The sequence below is a fragment of the Arachis stenosperma genome, chromosome 3 (genome assembly GCF_014773155.1).
Source record: "Arachis stenosperma cultivar V10309 chromosome 3, arast.V10309.gnm1.PFL2, whole genome shotgun sequence".
Classification (NCBI taxonomy): Eukaryota; Viridiplantae; Streptophyta; class Magnoliopsida; order Fabales; family Fabaceae; genus Arachis; species Arachis stenosperma.
The window spans coordinates 141626180-141640944 of NC_080379.1; positions in this window are offsets into that span (position 1 = coordinate 141626180).

Below are 14765 nucleotides of genomic sequence, written 5' to 3' on the forward strand. Positions count from 1 at the left end.
AAATCCCTAATTTCAGAACTTGCATATTTGAGTAATTTGAAATTTCAGAGTTCAGACCACTAATCTTGACTGAGAGAAAGACAACGCCGACGAGACAAGAAGGACGGCGACGGCGAGATGAGAAGGACAACGACGGCGAGACCACGGCTTGCAGCTCGAACTTGAGCAAGAAGACGACGCGACTACGTGCCGAGCTAGGGGTTTCGGTCTCAGACAGGGGGAAGGAGGAGGCGCCTCTGACGGACGGCGGCGAATTCATGGAAGAGGCTAGGCTTTTGGGTTGGGGGCTAGGGCTGTGGCTGGGGAGGGAGAGGGAGACATCGTTTGAAGTGTGACTGGGGTTAGGGCTAGCACGAACGAGTTTGGGGGGAGGGGTGACGTGTGAGTGTGTGACTCGTGCGTGGGGTTTGGCCTTTTTCGGGTTCCCTTTGTTTTTTTTAAGGTTCTGAGAATCGGACCGGTCATCGAACCGTTTTACTCACTGATTCACTGGTCCAACTGGTCTAACCGTAATTCAACCGAAAAAATCGTTTTAAAATAAAATAATAAATAAATTATAGAACAACTCTCATCCACACAATAAAAAACAATCAATAAATCATCAACACAATAAAAATTATAGAATATGTGTATTGCTATAAGATAAAATTACAGAAAAATGTCTACTGGCATGTTACTTATCCGTACCAATAACAGTTTATCCGTACCAATTTAGCATCAATCAATAAGCCAGTAACAGAGTTAATTAATCAAGAATAGGCTAGAACAAGCCAGAGTAGTGAGCAAAGTCAATCAACCAAGAACAAGCACTAAGCACTGACAGAGCATCCAATTAACTCAAGGACAAAGTAAAAAACAGAACAGCAACACATCACTTAATCAATAATCATCAATCAATGAAAAACAAAACACCAACAGTGAGTATTGAAAAGCGACGATCACTAACCATCGAAGAACAAGCATGAAGAGGGTTCGGTTTCTGAACAGACAATAAAAAAAACACGAAGAACAAGCACTAGCAGTGAGCATTGACCTTCGACGGACGATGGAGAGCAGTTGAGCGCAACGGACGACGGCGAACAGGCGACTGATGAGAGCGAATAGGGGATGGAGAGTGAACATAGGATGGTGAGAGCGAAGTAACGAACGCCGAAAGCACGAAGACGGAAGTTCTTGAGTGCGACAGAGGCGGCAGCAGCAGTCTCTCACTCTGACAGACGGCGACAAGATTGGTGGAGGCTAGGGTTTGCTTTCTTTGGGGGAGGCTAGGGCATTTTGCTGATGACCAAAGAAGGAGTGGGAGAAGGGAGCCAAACGCGTGCAATCCCTTTTTTACTTTCAACAAAGGAAACGACGTCGTTTCTTGTAAACTGGCCGGGTCCCGGTCCGGTTTGACTGGCCGGTTCAGCAGCTTGTATCCGGTTTCTAGAACAGCGGTTTCTGCTCATAAACCGAACCATCTAAGCTATCGGTTCGCGATCAGACCGATTCGACCGACTAGTTTGGTCCGATTTTCAGAACATTATTTTTTTTTAAATGGAAAAACAGCGTCGTTTTGTAAGAACCAACCAGTTTTTGGTCCGATCCAACCGACCGGTTCTTAGCCGGTTCAACAATTTTAAGAGGATGACCGAACCTTTCTTTGTCGGTTCCCGGTTGAGCCGGTTGAACCGGCCAGTCCGATCCGATTTTTAGAACCATGCAAAAATCCTTGCTGCATTCGCAGAAGCCGCAGAAACTATAAGAGGAGTTGTCGAAACGAAACATTTCGATACATGAATTTTAAAATTTTATAAGATACAGGGACACACATATATATAAAATATAAACTATTTTTTTAGATAATACATAATGATATTTTGATATTTTATTGATAGTAAAATATAAGTTTATTTTTTAACTGATTTTAATGTCTTATTTTAATTATAGAGAGTATATAAAATATTTTTTATTTTAGTAAATAATAATATATAATATTTCTAAATTTATTTCAAGAATACAAGTTGAGAATAAAGTTAGACATACTGACACGTGATGATATTTATGTGTGTCTAAGCCTATCTTTTTTTTCATTTTTTATTAAATTGGACACATACTATCACGTGTATTTTATTTTTTTTTAATTTAAACTTCTCATTTCTTAAAGTAGTACCTTTGTTTAACTTGATTAATTAAAATTACTTATTTTAATATTTATTCTGCAACCTTAATTTCCAATACTTTTAAAATAAAAAAAATATAAAATTCAAAATGATTTGTTTTCAAAGATTTAATGATTTCAAATTCTAAAATTTGAAATTTAAAAAAAAAATTGAAATTTAAAATTATCTATGTTCATTGATTATGAATATAGTCTCGTGAGGACGGCGATGCGTAGCACTCACTTGAGACCAAGGTTTTGAAAATCGGTTCGAACTGGTTGAATCGTGAACCGATGGAAATTACAGTTTGGTCTATGTTAAAATCGCAAAAATAAAAAACCGAAATTAAACCACTAAACCGGCCAGGAACCGGTAGGTTGGACCAAACCGGGACTCGGCCGCTTTTCTGAATATTACCAAAACGCGGTTATTTTGTGAGCTGATCCACTAATACCATAACCATTACCAACCCAGCAACCTTAACTCACTCCAACAGCGCAGCAGTAGCACACAGTCCCTCCCTCCCATCAATCTTGAGGTCGTCGTTCCTCTCAACGCCAGCTCACTCACTCCCTCACTTTCATTCAGTTGCCGGACTGCTCTTGCCGCGTCGCAAGTTGGAGCTTCAAAGCTCACTACTCCCTCACTCTTGCTCGTGCAGCTAACGATTTGGCAGTAGAAGCACAGTCGCCAGGCTCACTTTCTGCCTCCGTCGTGAAGCTTTGTTCCACCGTCACTAACGCCATCTCTGTGCTATGCTTCTAGTTGTTGTTACTGGTTTTAGGGTTTTCTATCATATTATCTATGTATTCTTAATTTACTTTGGTGAATTTGTTAATTATTATAGCATTGTTCTGATTTATGTGATTTGTATTAATTATAATTATATTTTTTATTCTAATTATTCTTGGGATTTTGATTTTGTTCATTATAATTTATATTTTTGGATTGTGTGTGATTTGATTTCTGTGATTTCTTAAAAATTTTATGATTCCTGGGACATGCTTCAATTCAAGATGGTATGGTATCGTTTATGTGAATTAATCTCATTATGGTTTGGTTTATTGATTCTTTCGCTCTGCTCCCAGGAAACGGTAGTGGACTGTATTATTGTTCATAAGATTTTATGACTTGTTTCTGTAGATGGTGTTGTGATCAATATGGTTGTTGGTGGGGAAGTGGTCGAAATGCAAAGCAATTTTCATTGCTGAAAAAGTTTGAACTAGAGAATCTGTATGTTGTTTTGTTTTCCTTTTTCTTTTGATGTGTACTAGAAATTTGTAATTCAAGGAAGGTAGCTTGCTTAGAATCTCCATTAGCCTAGGCACTAGTAGTGTTATTCTATTTTAGTTAGGGGTGATAAGCGAGAAAGCCCGTCCTGCCCTGCCAGAAGCCCACCCTTTGGCAGGCTGGCCCGCCCCGCCCTGCCTAGTGAGGTGGTCCTAGAATTCCAACCCGTCCCGCCTAACGGCGGGCCGGCGAGCTAAACTCGCCAAATATCCTCTTTTTTTTTTTTACTTTTAACTATTAAATAATATATGTAAAGGCATAAAAAAATCTCTTCTATTTTTTACTTTTAACTTTTATAATGTCTAAAAGTATAAACAAATTATAATTTTTATATTCACAAATATTAAAGTTTTTGTAATTATAAATATCTAATAAACATAATTATAAACCAAGTTTTCATCCAAAACATAATTATAAATATTGTTCCCAAAGCAAAATAAACATAATCCAAAACATAATTAAAAATATTGTCTCTAAAACAAAATAAATATAATCCAAAACACTCAATTTTCATCTTCATTCTCTTGTAAGTTGGGTTGGAAAAAGTTGGGTTTTGGCAAAAAAAATTGTAAAAATATCCCTTGCCAAAAAACTACTAAGTCCGGCGGGGAAGCCCGCCCCGCTCCGCCAAAGCCCGCGGTTTAAGTAGTGCGGGTTAGGCAAGCTTTTACTATTTGGCGGTCCCAATTTTCCAGCCCAGCTCGCCTTTTTTAGCGGGTTACGCGGGCTGGCCCGGCGGGTTTAGGCCCGTTTTCCACCCCTAGTTTCAATAAACTAGTAATGTCTCTTTTGTAATTGCCTATTGAGTTTAAAATTCTTGCTTTGCAGAAAATTGGAACCAAGATCAAGGAGCTTACTTTGCTGGAAAGCATCAAGAGCAACCCATCAGAAAGTAATCATATTTTTTATGATCTAAATTTAATGTTAGAATTCATAGATGAACCTTTTTTCTTTGAAGTAAATAAAAATAATAATATTTTCTCCACTATCAAGAATATATTCAAACTTTTCAGTTCATATGTTGTGATTGTGTTGATTTTTTTGTTATTTTGACTTCTGAGTTTGTATTTGAATGAGATCATAATATTATGGTTCAATGTGTTTATTTATATTTTATTTATTATTTTATTATTTTATTATAAAAAGGTTTTTTGGTTGAATTACGGTTGAACCAGTTGAACCAGTAAACTAGTGAACCAGTAGCTAGAACAGTTCAATGACCGATTCAGTTTTCAGAACCTTGCCTGAGACATTGAGTACGGTCTAGTGAGGATAGCGAAGCATAGCGCTCACTTAAGACCAGAAGTGTGGTTTCTCCATGAGGACGGAGAATACGACACGCTCATGGAGGGAAAGATTTTGATTCCCTATGAGGACGGCTATACTGAACGCTCATAGAGGGAATGATTTCCGAACATAAGGACGGCGATACGTAGCGCCTATTTCGAAGATGTGGTCGGGTTGCGGGTATCCAAACCGACACGTGAGCTCATAGCCTGCTTAGGACAGACATGCATAATAATATATGTGCATTTGCATTTGGTTGTGCTTGCTTATTTTATTTTTGTGATTGTGTTGTTTGTCTTATTGTAACTTGTTTGTGTGTTGAATTGGGTCTTTACTTGTGCTATTAGGTTGCGAATGTATTGAGGTGATTAAGAACTGATGTTGTGTGAAAATTAATTATGTGGTTGAGAGAGGGTTAATATCATAGTTGTCGGAACAGAACCGGTGATCGAATCGACCAAGTAATTACTGGGTCATTGGGTCATTGGTTCAACCGGTGGATCACGGATTGCACCGATTAATGCGGTCCTATGTAAATAAAAAACAAAACATAGTAAAGAATTTAAAATTAAAATTTAAAATACATATTTCACTAACATTTTAAAAATATCTAGCTATTCTAAAACAATATGGAACAAGAATAATAAATATTTTGTTAATTTTACTCTATCATAAATATTTTTATTTTGTTTTTATATTAAAATAACTATTATTTTAGAATTTCAATAATTTATTAATTAGTTTATATTTATTATACTATTATATACTATAAGTATTTATTGAAAAATAATATTAATAGATATTATATAATTATGAAAAAAATAAGTGAGTTTATAACCAAAATTAAAATAAATTAAATAGAAGTAAATTATTTGCTGAAAGATATCTATATATATTTTAATTTGCACATATATTAATAACAAGCAAGATAGCTTGGTGGTTGTGATTATCATTTTTCCCCTTTGGAAGGGGGTTCGAACCCCATCTCCTTCATTTTGAGAAAATCTTGAAACTCAAGCAGTTCGGTTGGACTGGTCTTTACCGAGTTTGATTGGTTTTTACCAGTTCGCACCGATTCTTTGCGGACTAGACCGGTATAGAATCTGGTCGAACCGGCTGGTCCAATTAGTTTTAATAACTATGGTTAATATGACTAATTTTATAATTGAAATAATTTAAATTTTACAATTTTCTACTAATAATACCCAATAAATAAACCTTAAACTTTAGGAGTATATTTGTTTAATTAAAATTACTTATTTTAAAATTTATTTTACAACGTTAATTATCAATACTTATAAATTTAAAAAATTACAAATTTTTATTTTATTTTTCAAATTTTAATAATTTCAATTTTTAAATTTATTTTACTGCCTTTGTTTATTTCAAATTTTATAATTTTGCACTAATAATACTATTAGATTTATATTTTAGTTCAAAAAATTGCAAACTAAAATCAACTTTAAAAAACTTCTAAATCAACATCAGTTGAATAAAAGTTATGAGATCTTTCATTAACTAAACACAATCTAATTTATTGTATTTTTAAATTTATTTTACTACCTTTGTTTATTTCAAATTTTATAATTTTACACTAACAATACTATTAGATTTATATTTTAGTTTAAAAAATTAGGGATAAGTATTGTTTTGGTCCCTAACGTTGAGGGTCAGAATCGAAACCATCCCCAACGTAATTTTCGATTTAAAATAATCCTTAACGTTTTTTTTCGTATTAAAATCGTCTTTTTAATTTTTTTTGACAAAAATACCCTCACCACTATCAGCACAATTATCTTCTCCTCCACCAACACCAACACCAACACCAATACCAACACCACCACCACCAACACCAACCCCAACCAAAACCAACACCAAGAACACCAAACAACAGCAACAACACCAAACAACACCAAATCAAGAAACAGAAACAGAAAGTAAGAAAATAGAAAGCAAGAAAGTAGAAGCAAGAGGCAGAGAGGCAGAGGCGACGGCCACGACGATAGCGACGGCGGCTCCAAGCTTCGCCGCCCCCGTCCCCTCCCCCTTTCCCCCACCCCTCCCCCTCCTCCTCTCCCCTTCCCCCCACCCCCACCCCCACCCCTGCGTCCTTTCCCCTTCTCCCCTCCCCCTCCCCCTCTCCTCTTCATTTTCTTCCTCTTCTTCTCCGGCTTCTTCTACTTCCCCTCCTCCCTCTCCTCCATCACCACCACCACCAGTAGAAGCACTCGATTCACTTCGGCTGCTGCCACATCGGAGCCATTCAATGATCTGGTGGGAACGTTCAGGAGGTGGGACTCGAAGGTGGGGTGCCAGCGGTTCAGGGAGAAATGGGGTAATGGATTGGCGCTGGGTTTCCTGACGGCGACGGTGGCTCCAAGCTTCGCCGCCGGCGCCGTCCCCCTTCCCCCTTTCCCTCCCCTCCCCCTTCGTATACCCTTTTCCTCCCCCTTCCCCCCAACGCGTTTTCTTTTATTTTTTTAATTTTATAATTTTTTTATTAAAGTAGGGGTAGTTTAGAAATAAAGTAAAAAAATTTATTAGAAAGGACGATTTTAAAATAAAATTCAACATTAAGGACGATTTTAAGTCAAAAATTACATCAGGGACGGTTTCGATTCTGATCCTCAACGTTAGGGACCAAAACAGTACTTATCCCAAAAAATTACAAACTAAGATCAACTTTAAAAAACTCAACCAATATCAGTTGAAACTTCTCCTTTTCCTTCCCCCTCAACAATGTATCTATTTGGGGGGGGGGAGGGGAGGGTTGGATCTTCTTTATAAAAACATGGTTCTTTCGGATTGCCCTAATCCCAAGAGGTAAACAATTTATAGAAAAAAATTATAAGAAAACAACTATATCATAAGTAAACTAAGACAACTTAACTCCACCAACTAAATAATCTCATCTCAAATCAATTAAAGCCATTCTTTATTGCACTGTTAAAAAATAAAAATTTTATTAAACATATCTTATTAAAATAACACCTTTATAAAACAATTCCTTAACCTGAATGTAACACCCTCACTACCAGAATGTCACGCTTCCGGCTGCGCCACTCTGATAGCAAGAAGTATTACGACTACTTTATGTACTAAATATTAAAATAGGAGCCTGTGACTTGACACCGTATCGCTGATTTCTTTAAAAACCGGAAATAAATACTTTATCTTAAGAAAAATACAGGCAAGCATAGATTCATATACAAGATTCCTTATATAATATCTTATAATATAATAAAAATATAAAACATACAACTCCTATCCCTCTTACAAACTTGTAATAACAAAGACGAGGGAAGAAAGTAATCTAATTAATACAACAACATATAAACCAAACGTAGTATAACTCTTCATAATGCTTCATCCGGTTCCTGAAAAGATAAAGCTGTAGGGGGGTGAGAACCTAACCACACAGTCTCACCACGGAGTTTCAAAGTTATCATAAGAAGATATTTAATAGGAAAACTGTTCTCAAGCTCATTGACTATCATTGCTTTATGAATCTTTTAAAAACCAATAGGTAATCGTTCAAAATCTTTCCAAAGAAACAATGTTTAATCTTTCAGAAATCTGAAACTTTTCCTTTCTTATAAGAAAATCTCAATTAGAAACTAACTGGTGCACAAAATTGTGATCATCAATGGCGCCATCAACATGGTACGCTCAATTGCAATCTCAACTCTTTATCACAACTTCGCACAACTAACCAGCAAGTGCACTGGGTCGTCCAAGTAATAAACCTTACGCGAGTGAGGGGTCGATCCCACGGAGATTGTTGGTATGAAGCAAGCTATGGTCATCTTGTAAATCTCAGTCAGGCGGATTCAAATGGTTATGGAGGATTAATGATTAAAAGATAAATAAAACATAAAATAAAGATAGAGATACTTATGTAATTCATTGGTGAGAATTTCAGATAAGCATATGGAGATGCTTTGTCCCTTCCGTCTCTCTGCTTTCCTACTGTCTTCATCCAATCCTTCTTACTCCTTTCCATGGCAAGCTGTATGTTGGGCATCACCGTTGTCAATGGCTACAGTCCCGTCCTCTCAGTGAAAATGTTCAACGCGCTCTGTCACAGCACGACTATTCATCTGTCGGTTCTCGATCATGTCAGAATAGAATCCAGTGATTCTTTTGTGTTTGTCACTAACGCCCCACAATCGCGAGTTTGAAGCTCGTCACAGTCATTCAATCCTTGAATCCTACTCGGAATACCACAGACAAGGTTTAGACTTTTCGAATTCTCAATAATGCCGCCTTCAATTCTGGCTTATACCACGAAGATTCTGATTAAGGAATCCAAGAGATATCCACTCAATCTAAGGTAGAACGGAGGTGGTTATCAGGCACGCGTTCATAGGTGAGAATGATGATGAGTGTCACGGATCATCACATTCATCAAGTTGAGGAACAAGTGATATCTTAGAATAAGAATAAGCTGAATTGAATAGAAGAACAATGGTAATTGCATTAATACTCGAGGTACAGTAGAGCTCCACACCTTAATCTATGGTGTGTAGAAACTCTACCGTTGAAAATACATAAGAACAAGGTCTAGGCATGGCCGTGAGGCCAGCCCTATGATCTAAGATAGCATAAGACTACTCAAAGATAGCTACCAAGATGAAAATACAATAGCAAAAGGTCCTATTTATAGAGAACTAGTAGCTTAGGGTTTACAAAAATGAGTAAATGACGTAAAAATCTACTTCCGGGCCCACTTGGTGTGTGCTTGGGCTGAGCATTGAAGCTTCCATGTGTAGAGACTTTTCTTGGAGTTAAACGCCAGCTTTGTGCCAGTTTGGGCGTTTAACTCCCACTTCTGTGCCAGTTTCGGCGTTAAACGCCGGGAGTTCTTGAGCTGATTTGGAACGCCGATTTGGGCCATCAAATCTCGGGAAAAGTATGGACTATTATATATTGCTGGAAAGCCCAGGATGTCTACTTTCCAACGCAATTGAGAGCGCGCCAATTGGGCTTCTGTAGCTCCAGAAAATTCACTTCGAATGCAGGGAGGTCAGAATCCAACAGCATCTGCAGTCCTTTTTCAGCCTCTGAATCAGATTTTTGCTCAGGTCCCTCAATTTCAGCCAGAAAATACCTGAAATCACAGAAAAATACACAAACTCATAGTAAAGTCCAGAAAAGTGAATTTTAAATAAAAACTAATAAAAATATAATAAAAACTAACTAAAACATGCGAAAAACAATGCCAAAAAGCGTATAAATTATCCGCTCATCACAACACCAAACTTAAATTGTTGCTTGTCCCCAAGCAACTGAAAATCAAATAGGATAAAAAGAAGAGAATATACAATGAATTCCAAAAACATCTATGAAGATCAGTATTAATTAGATGAGTGGGGCTTTTAGCTTTTTGCCTCTTAACAGTTTTGGTATCTCACTTTATCCTTTGAAATTCAGAATGATTGGCTTCTATAGGAACTCAGAATCCGGATAGTGTTATTGATTCTCCTAGTTAAGTATGATGATTTTTGAACACAGCTACTTTATGAGTCTTGGCCGTGGCCCAAAGCACTCTGTTTTCCAGTATTACCACCGGATACATCCATGCCACAGACACATAACTGGGTGAACCTTTTCAGATTGTGACTCAGCTTTGCTAGAGTCCCCAATTAGAGGTGTCCAGGGTTCTTAAGCACATTCTTTTTGCTTTGGATCACGACTTTAACCGCTCAGTCTCAAGTTTTCACTTGACACCTTCACGCCACAAGCACATGGTTAGGGACAGCTTGGTTTAGCCGCTTAGGCCAGGATGTTATTCCTGTAGGCCCTCCTATCCACTGATGCTCAAAGCCTTGGATCCTTTTTATTATCCTTACCTTTTGGTTTAAAGGGCTATTGGCTTTTTCTGCTTTCTCTCTTTTTTCTCTTTTTTCTTTTTTTTCTGCAAGCTTTTCACTGCTTTTTCTTACTTCAAGAATCATTTTTTTATGATTTTTTAGATCCTCACATGTTTCCTTTTTCATCATTCTTTCAAGAGCCAACAATTTTAACATTCATGAACAACAAATTCAAAAGACATATGCACTGTTCAAGCATACATTCAGAAATCAAAAGTATTGCCACCACATCAAAATAATTAATCTGTTATAAAATTTGAAATTCATGCAATTCTTCTCTTTTTCAATTAAGAACATTTTTCATTTAAGAAAGGTGATGGATTCATAGGACATTCATAACTTTAAGGCATAGACACTAAGACACTAATGATCATAAGACACAAACATAGATAAACATAAGCATGAAAATTCGAAAATAGAAAAATAAAGAACAAGAAAATTAAAGAATGGTCGACCTTAGTGATGGTGGCTTGTTCTTCCTCTTGAAGATCTTATGGAGTCCTTGAGCTCCTCAATGTCTCTTCCTTGCCTTTGTTGCTCATCTCTCATGATTCTTTGATCTTCTCTAATTTCATGGAGGAGGATGGAATGTTCTTGGTACTCCACCCTTAGTTGTCCCATGTTGGAACTCCGGATATTCATTCTTTTTGAGTTTGAAAGGGACCTCAGGGATCACCTTCTTCATGGCCACAACTTCATAGAAGTGGTCTTGATGCACCCTTGAGATGAATCTCTCCTTCTCCCATGACTCGGAGGTGGAAGCTTTTGCCTTCTCTTTCCTCTTTCTAGAGGTTTCTCCGGCCTTAGGTGCCATAAATGGTTATAGAAAAAAAAAAGCAATGCTTTTACCACACCAAACTTAGAAGGTATGCTCGTCCTCGAGCAAAAGAAGAAAGAAGAGAGTAGAAGAAGAAGAAATAGAGGAGATGGAGGGGGCTTTGTGGTTTGGTGAGGGGTTTTTGGGAAGAGGTATTGAGGTGATTGGTGAATGGGTGAAGAAGAGAGAGAGTGGTGGGGTAGGTGGGGATCCTGTGGGGTCCGCAGATCCTAAGGTGTCAAGGATAGCTCATCCCTGCACCAAGTGGCGTGTAAAACGCCCTTTCTGCCAATCCTGGCGTTAAAAACGCCGGGCTGCTGCCCCTTTCTGGCGTTTAACGCCAGCTTCTTGCCCATTCCTGGCGTTAAACGCCAGTCTGGTGCCATTTTCTGGCGTTAAACGCCCAGAATGATGCCAAACTGGGCGTTAAACACCCATTTTGCTGTCTTCACTGGTGTTTAAATGCCAGCAAGTTTTCCTCCAGGGTGTGCTATTTTTCTTTCTATTTTTCATTCTGTTTTTGCTTTTTCAATTGATTTTGTGACTTCACATGATCATCAACCTATAAAAAACATAAAATAACAATAGAAGATAGATAAATATAACATTGGGTTGCCTCCCAACAAGCGCTTCTTTAATATCAGTAGCTTGACAGTGGGCTCTCATGGAGCCTCACAGATGTTCAGAGCAATGTTGGAACCTCCCAACCCCAAACTTAGAGTTTGAATGTGGGGGTTCAACACCAAACTTAGAATTTGGTTGTAGCCTCCCAACACCAAACTTAGAGTTTGACTGTGGGGGCTCTGTTTGACTCTGTTTTGAGAGAAGCTCTTCATGCTTCCTCTCCATGGTTACAGAGGGATATCCTTGAGCCTTGAACACAAAGGATTCTTCATTCACTTGAATGATCAATTCTCTTTTGTCAACATCAATCACAGCCTTTGCTATGGCTAGGAAGGGTCTGCCAAGGATGATGGATTCATCCATGCACTTCCCAGTCTCTAGGACTATGAAATTAGCAGGGATGTAATGGTCTTCAACCTTTACCAGAACATCCTTTACAAGTCCATAAGCTTGTTTTCTTGAATTGTCTGCCATCTCTAGTGAGATTCTTGCAGCTTGTACCTCAAAGATCCCTAGCTTCTCCATTACAGAGAGAGGCATGAGGTTTATGCTTGACCCTAGGTCACACAGAGCCTTCTCGAAGGTCATGGTGCCTATTGTACAAGGTATTGAGAACTTCCCAAGGTCCTGTCTCTTTTGAGGTAATCTCTGCCTAGTCAAGTCATCCAGTTCTTTGGTGAGCAAAGGAGGTTCATCCTCCCAAGTCTCATTACCAAATAACTTGTCATTTAGCTTCATGATTGCTCCCATGTACTTAGCAACTTGCTCTTCAGTAACATCTTCATCCTCTTCAGAGAAAGAATACTCATCAGAGCTCATGAATGGTAGAAGTAAATCCAATGGAATCTCTATGGTCTCAGTGTGAGCCTCAGATTCCCATGGTTCTTCATTAGGGAACTCATTGGAGGCTAGTGGACGTCCATTGAGGTCTTCCTCATTGGCGATCACTGCCTCTTCCTCCTCTCCTAATTCGGCCATGTTGATGGCCTTGCACTTTCCTTTTGGATTCTCTTCTGTATTGCTTGGAAGAGTACTAGGAGGGAGTTCAGTAACTTTCTTACTCAGCTGACCCACTTATGCCTCCAAATTTCTAATGGAGGACCTTGTTTCAGTCATGAAACTTTGAGTGGTTTTGATTAGATCAGAGACCATGGTTGCTAAGTCAGAGTGGCTCTGCTTAGAATTCTCTGTCTGTTGCTGAGAAGATGATGGAAAAGGCTTGCCATTGCTAAACCTGTTTCTTCTACCATTATTGTTGTTGAAACCTTGTTGAGGTCTCTGTTGATCCTTCCATGAGAGATTTGGATGATTTCTCCATGAAGGATTATAGGTGTTTCCATAGAGTTCTCCCATGTAATTCACCTCTTCCATTGATGGGTTCTCAGGATCATAAGCTTCTTCTTCAGATGAAGCGTCCTTAGTACTGCCTGGTGCAGCTTGCATTCCAGACAGACTTTGAGAAATCATATTGACTTGCTGAGTCAATATTTTATTCTGAGCCAATATGGCATTCAGAGTATCAATCTCAAGAACTCCTTTCTTCTGATTCGTCCCATTGTTCATAGGATTCCTTTCAGAAGTGTACATGAATTGGTTATTTGCAACCATTTTAATGAGTTCTTGAACTTCTGCAGGCGTCTTCTTCAGATGAAGAGCGTATAAATTATCCGCTCATCACTAACCACGCAATCAAACAACACAATCATTAATTCATCACCAAAGTTCATTCTCAAATGTAGCACGCCAGGATAAACACAGGCAAGACAGACAAGGAAAGCACAGGTTTAAGTAGCAGTTACAACAAATAGTTCAAGTAGCAGTTAGGAACAGTTTAGCAATTAGGCAAACCAAAACAAGTTCAAACCCAAACAAAGCATACAAATGCATATGATGCATGCCTGTTCTATGGCTGATGAGGCTCATCTGTCGGTTATCCAACCAACCCGACAAGTCTGAAAATACTTAGACTGTCCCCCAACGTGCATCCCCAAGAGTCTATGCATAGCTTTTTCTCAAATAATCAATATTGCTCAATAGGGGTTACATTCCTGGAAATTTATATAGTTCCCGGTCACACTTACATCATAGGGTCAACTGAGTATCGAATTTTCAACCTGGTACATGTGGTGGCAAGCCATGGTACTTTATCTAAGAAACCTCGTATCTCAGATAATTCAAATTCATAAGCCATATGAATAATTCAAAGATCATATCTCAACATTCTCAACATTCTCAACATCATAATCATTCATCAATCTAAATCTCATTTTCAAATTCATTCAAAAACCATATTTCAAAGAAAATCCTTGTCAACCTTCTTTCCATTCCATCCATTAACAATCCCAATTCAAAACATCGTTCTTTCTTTAATAAATAAATCAATCTTAAAACATATAATGTTTAAAAACAAATCTTTTTAATTAATTACTTCAAATAAAACTTTTAATTTTATAAAATTTCGGCAGCATCTCCTCTAAAACTCGGACACTGCCACCGTTCTCAGGTCCCATCCAAATATTTCTCAAACCTTTTCCCAACCACTTCCAAATCTCAAACATTTTCTAGAGTTGAACCAGTTCCAATATCAAATTATTTTCAAATCAAACCAATTCTAACAATAAAACTCTTTTTAAAATCTAATCAGTTCAAATATTAAATCATTTATAAAATCAGACCAACTCAAAATCAAACCGCTCCCAGAATCAATTTATTTTCATATCTCAAATTATTTCC